Raw genomic sequence first — 6,346 nt, forward strand, 5'->3', positions numbered from 1 at the left:
AAGAAGATCAACCTACAAAAATTGAGAGGGAGAATGATTTTGAACCTTCATCTATGTCTAATTATAGAGATTCTGAAAACATCAATAATAATAATAAAAAGAGGCCTCTTTGGGTTAGGAAGATAATAGAAGAAAATCAGGTTGAACCAGATGAAGTAATTCAAGAAAGAAAAAGGACTAGAAATCAATCATGCTATGTTGCATTGTTAACTGAACTTATAAAATCAGAACCTTCTAATGTTGAAGAAGCACTTCCAAATCAGTCTTGGAAAGAGGCAATGGTTGAAGAATATAAGTCTATATTAAAAAATGATGTATGGGATGTTGTACCAAAACCAAAGAACAAATCAATCATTTCTTCCAAATGGTTGTTCAAAATTAAAAATGTATTAGATGGTAGCATTGAAAAATACAAAGCCTAATTTGTAGCTTGAGGGTTCTCTTAGAAAGAAGACATTGATTATGAAGAAATATTTTCTCCAGTTGCCAGATATACTTTAGTCAAAACCATCTTAGCAATCACATCATCCAAAGGATGAAAGGTACATCAAATGGATGTCAAATAAACATTTCTTAATGGCAAGATTGAAGAAGAAGTCTATATTGAACAACCAGAAGGATTCAATACTCATGACAGCAGAACACATGTTTGTAAATTAAAGAAAACACTTTATGGACTCAAACAAGCTCTCAGAGCTTGGTATGAAAGAATAAACAATCATTTATTGAAGTTAGGATATTCCAAAAATGAAGTTGATCCTAATTTATATTTCAAAACTAATGTTGATGATATGATTGTTCTTGTGTTATATGTTGATGATTTATTAATAAAAGGTGATGAACATTTCATAAAGTAATGCAAACAAGAGCTCATAATAGAATTTGAAATGAAAGGTGTAGGGCTACTTCACCACTTTTTGGGATTAGAAGTTTGGCAACAAGATTACTGCATTATTCTAAATTAGGTTGAATATACAATTGACATTTTAACAAAATTTGGAATGATGGAATGTAAACCAACAGCTACTCCTATGGAAGTAAATCTACACAAATTGAAAGATGATATGAAAAAATCTGAACCTATAGATTCTATTTACTATAGATAGATTATTGGATCCTTAATGAATTTGGTTAATACTCATCTTGACATATGCTATGCTACTCACACCTTGTGTTAGTTTATGTGTGAACCAAAGAAGATACATCTACACACAGCTAAATACATTTTTAGATACCTAAAGGGCACTATCAGAATGGGAATCAAATATGATAAAGTCAACATTGAACTTCATGGATATTCAAATTCTGATTGGGCTGGCAGCTCTGTTGAATAGAAGAGTACTTCAGGATATTGCTTCAGTCTAGGATCTAGGATGGTTTCTTGGTCTAGTAGAAAATAGACTTCAGTTGCATTAAGTTCCACCAAAACATAATACATTGCATCTTCTTTAGTTGCTAGAGAAGTAGTATGCCTACGGAAGTTGTTAGTAGATTTGTTTAAAAGATGTTTGAGGCCCACTGTGATTCATTGTGATAATCAAAGTTGCATCAAGCTTTAAAAAAATCTAGTCTATCACAATCACTCTAAACATATTGGAATTCCTTTCCACTACATTCAAGATATGGTAAATCAATGAATCATTCAACTAGAGTACATCTACACTAATGAGAAAACAGTTGATATCATTACCAAGCCTCTTGCTAAAGTGAAGTTGAAATACTTTAGAGAAAAACTTGATATGATTAATTTGTAATATTGAATATTAAATTAAATTGTAATTCATGTGATTTTATGCTTCTATTGTGTTGTTTAGCAGCATCATATATGTAATGAAAGGTGATGATATTTCACGGACATATTTATTCAGAAGGTAATTATTTACAAGGTGATGATCTTGTAAATAATAGACCTATTATCATGGACATCTCTAGACATTTTTTAAGTGCAAGTACATTCCATGAGCATCAAATTTTTCATGGACATCTCTAGACATTGCTTCAAGAAATTAGTGATCATGAAAACTTATGTTATTACTATGGACATCTCTAGACATTACTTTAGGTAATTAGAGATCATAGATAACAAATTTATGTTACTATCATGGACATCTCTAGACATTGCTTAAGTACAAGTAGAGATCATGAGTAACATATTTTCATGGACATCTCTAGACATTGCTTAAGTACAAGTAGAGATCATAGGAATTTTTTTTTACTATTTGAAATGACTAGAGAATATAATGCACATTGTGATAGTATTCATAAAATGGTGATAACATGACGATTTTTTGTTATCTGACTTTTACTAATTTATTGTAGTATTCTAATGGTGTATTACTTCTCCTTTGCTAAAGAAGGAGTGTTGATGTTTTAGAATCAGTAGAAGTAACTAATGTTTATCTAATATGATAGTTTATATTTATATTGTTACTATTATACATACATACATACATACATACATATATACATACATATGTATGTATGTATGTATGTATGTATGTATGTATGGATTAATATATACTGTTATCATAATCCTTGACTAATGCCTATTGGCAGTATAGCATTATTAATATTAATGTTGTAAGTATATTATACTTGAACTGGTACATTAATAAGTTGAAGGCTTATTAAATTAGTTTGTTAGTTTGGAAAACATGCCACCAAAGAGGCATGTCTCTACATGGCTAAAGGCCATGTAGAGTGATGACTCTATGGTGGTTGTGGCTCTCTCCTTTTATATATAGATGAGCAAATCACTGCGGAAGAATACCAATACACAGCATAAGACTCACAGAGATTTGCAAATATATATCAGTCATAAGAATCTCGCTGATCTCAAAATATATCAGTATTATATTTCAATATATCTTCATCAAGGACTAACTTGCAAGAACATTAGGACAATCAACATACTATTCACATTATCAGTAATTCATAGGGTCCAAACTCAAAACTAGTTCAAACAAAGGTCATACTTATTTGAAGCCATTCTCTACACTTCTATAATACAAGTAAGACATATGTTGTTCACTCAATTGTTGTAATTATTTTATCTATCAAAAGATCCATAAAACTTAACACATTCTAACAAACTATCATTCCATGTTGTTTCTCATTGAAAACATATTGTACTCATGCTAAACATCTTCCTCAGTATGATTTTTTTCATGTGATATTCTCCCCCATTGACATCATTGTCAAAGGTTCCAACAACCAACCTTACTACATCAAACTCTATAACAACTAGCTCAAGTGTCAAAATACATTGTTCATAACAACATCCAACAAGAGTCCTAGATTACTTTGTCCATCACAGATATCCCCCAATACAGGAAGCATTAGCATTTAGTCCAGACAAACAATGGTACTCTATTACACTAGATTGATGCACTCTTTTATCTTCTATTGTGATGTAGTAAGGGGCATAACCCCAAGCATACCTCACAAATTATACACAAAATTCTCTTTGGGAAGAGGCTTAGTCAATATAACTGCAATCTGCTCTTAACTTCTCACATACTCCAATCTGATTTCCTTATCTATAAATTTCTCTCTTGACATGTAATACTTGATAGAAATGTGCTTAGTCTTTGAATGTAACACTAGATTCTTAGACATATTTATCGTGCTTATTTTGTCACAATGTATGACAACATGTTCACTGATTTCTATCATTATATCCTTTAGCATCTGCTTCATCTAAATGACTTGATTGCAATTATGTGCTACTATAACATACTCTACTTCTATTGTACTTTGTGATGTACAATCCTACTTCTTGCTTAACTAAGAAACTAATCTTCCTCCAAGAAAGGAGGTTCACCACTAGCGCTTTTTCTATCATCCATACTACTTGCCCAATCTACATTAGTATAGGCACTTAGAGTAAAAACATTAGATCTGTCATACCATAATCTATACTCTAATGTTCCTTTTAAATATCTAAATATTCTATTTACTACTACATAATGTGCTTCTCTGGGATCAACCTTGAATCTTGCAACAATTTCAACTACATTTGCTATATCCATCCTTGTGTGAGTTAGATATTGCAATCCTTTGATCATATATCTGTACCTTTTTTGTTAAATAATACGTGTCTCATCCTTTGTAGATAACTTGTGTCCAATTACCATAGGTGTTTCAATCGGTTTAAATGCATCCAATCCAAACCTTTTTAGTAAATCCTTCAAGTACTTAGTCTAAGAAATAAAAATTCCTTCTTTATTGTGTACAATCTGTAATCCTAGGAGATATTTCATTTCTTCTATCATACTCATTTCAAATTCTTTCTTCATCTCTTTGGAAAACATTTTTCTTTCCTCGTCATTTCCTTGAAATATGATATCACCAACAAATATTATCAAAATCATCAAACCATCATTAATTTCTATCCAATATAGATTGCTATTTACCATACCTTTTCTATATCCAAGTTTTGTCAAATGTTTGTCCAACCTTGCATACTAGGTTCTGGGTGCTTACTTCAACCCATATAATGTTTTCCTTGGTCTACATACTATGTCCTAGTTATTTTTCAAAGGACATCCTTTAGGCTATTCAATATATACCTCTTTTTCAAGTTCTCCATTCTAAAATGTTGACTTGACATCCATCTAATATATTTTGAGTTTATTCTATGTTGCATAGGCTAAGAATAATCTTACTACTTCTATTTTAGCCACTAGAGCATAAGTCTCCTCATAATCTATTCATTCTTGTTGTGAGTAACCTTTACATACCAATCTTGCTTTGTTCCTTATGACTTCTCCTTGCTCATTCATCTTGTTCTTGAATACCCATTTAGTTCCTATTGTAAATTCTTGTCTATTGGTTTAAGGACCAATTCCCATGTCTCATTCTTTACTTTCTGATTCAATTCCTCTTTTGTGGCTTGTTTCCAATAGTATATTTACATGCTTCATTTGCATTCTTAGGCTCAACTTGAAATATCAAACACAATTCTTCATTGACTCTACTTCTTTTCATCACACCTTTATCCTTGCTTCCAATGATCTATTTAGATGGGTGATTATTTATCATGTTCTTTCCCAAAATAGGAGTTGCTATTTCAACTCTTGGCTGTACTGAAGGTTTCAAGCTTTGTTCCTACCTTGGCTTGTCTTCATTCTGTAAATCATTGTTAGTCTCAAGAAATACCTCATCATTCCTTGACTTACTAACAACATCATCATCTGAATTGTAATCAACTATTCTCTCTTGTATCCTAAATTTCTCATCAATTCTCACATTTGCACTTTCCATAATAGTTTTAGTTCTCTAATTATAACATCTATAAGCCTTTCTTTTCAATTAATAACCAAGAAACATACCTTCATCACGTCTAGCATCAAACTTACCAATACCATCATCTCTTTTGATATAGCACTTACTTTCAAAAATTCTTAATTATAGGTGAGTGTCCAAACCATAGTTCATAAGGGGTCTTGTTTGTGTCTTTCTTGACTTGCACTCGGTTCGTAATGTAGACTGTTGTATTGACAACTTCTCTCAAAAATGTTTTGGATACATCATTCTCTACTAACATAGCTCTTGTTGCTTCTATAACTGACTTGTTCCTTCTCTCTACAATGCCATTCTGCTCAGGGGTTCTTAGAGCTAATAACTATCTTTTAATTCCATTTTCACTAGTACATTTGGACCCAAATTTTGACCAAGGTTTGTTGCTATTATTCTTGTCAAAATTTTGACCAAATTGTAGGTTGGTCAAAATTTTGACAAATACATTCATCAAAATTTTGACCTACCTACAATTTATTCATCAAAATTTCAACTAACCTACAACTTGGTCAAAATTTTGACGAGAAAAATAGTGATGAACCTTGGTCAAATTTTGACCAAAATTGGTCAAAAATTGGGTCCAAATTTAATAGTGTTCTTCACAAAACATGTTAAACTCATTTGAAGTAAATTTTCTTCCTCTATCTAATCTTAAATATTTAACATTCATACTAGATACATTCTTAACCCTATTCTTGAAAATCTTAAATTTTTCAAATGCCTCATATTTCTTTTTAAGAAATGCAACCCACATCTTTCTAGAAAACTCATCAACTAAAATCATAAAATACCTTTCATCATATAATCCTTTAGTCTTTGTAGGATTGCTAAGATCTATGTGGACAATCTCCAACTATGCTATAGTGGTAAAATTCTTGCTATGGAAATAAATTCCCTTATGCTTTGCCAAAACACATTCCTTGCAAATTGTGTTAGTAGGCTTTACAATCTTTGAGAAATATATAACTACAAAAATTCTACTAGTCTTCACAATACTATCAAAGTTTATATGACAAAATCTCTTATGCTATAACCAACTATCATC

The sequence above is a fragment of the Cupressus sempervirens genome, chromosome 11 (assembly GCF_028749045.1).
Source record: "Cupressus sempervirens isolate cs-2001-9-10 chromosome 11, ASM2874904v1, whole genome shotgun sequence".
In the NCBI taxonomy this organism is placed as follows: Eukaryota; Viridiplantae; Streptophyta; class Pinopsida; order Cupressales; family Cupressaceae; genus Cupressus; species Cupressus sempervirens.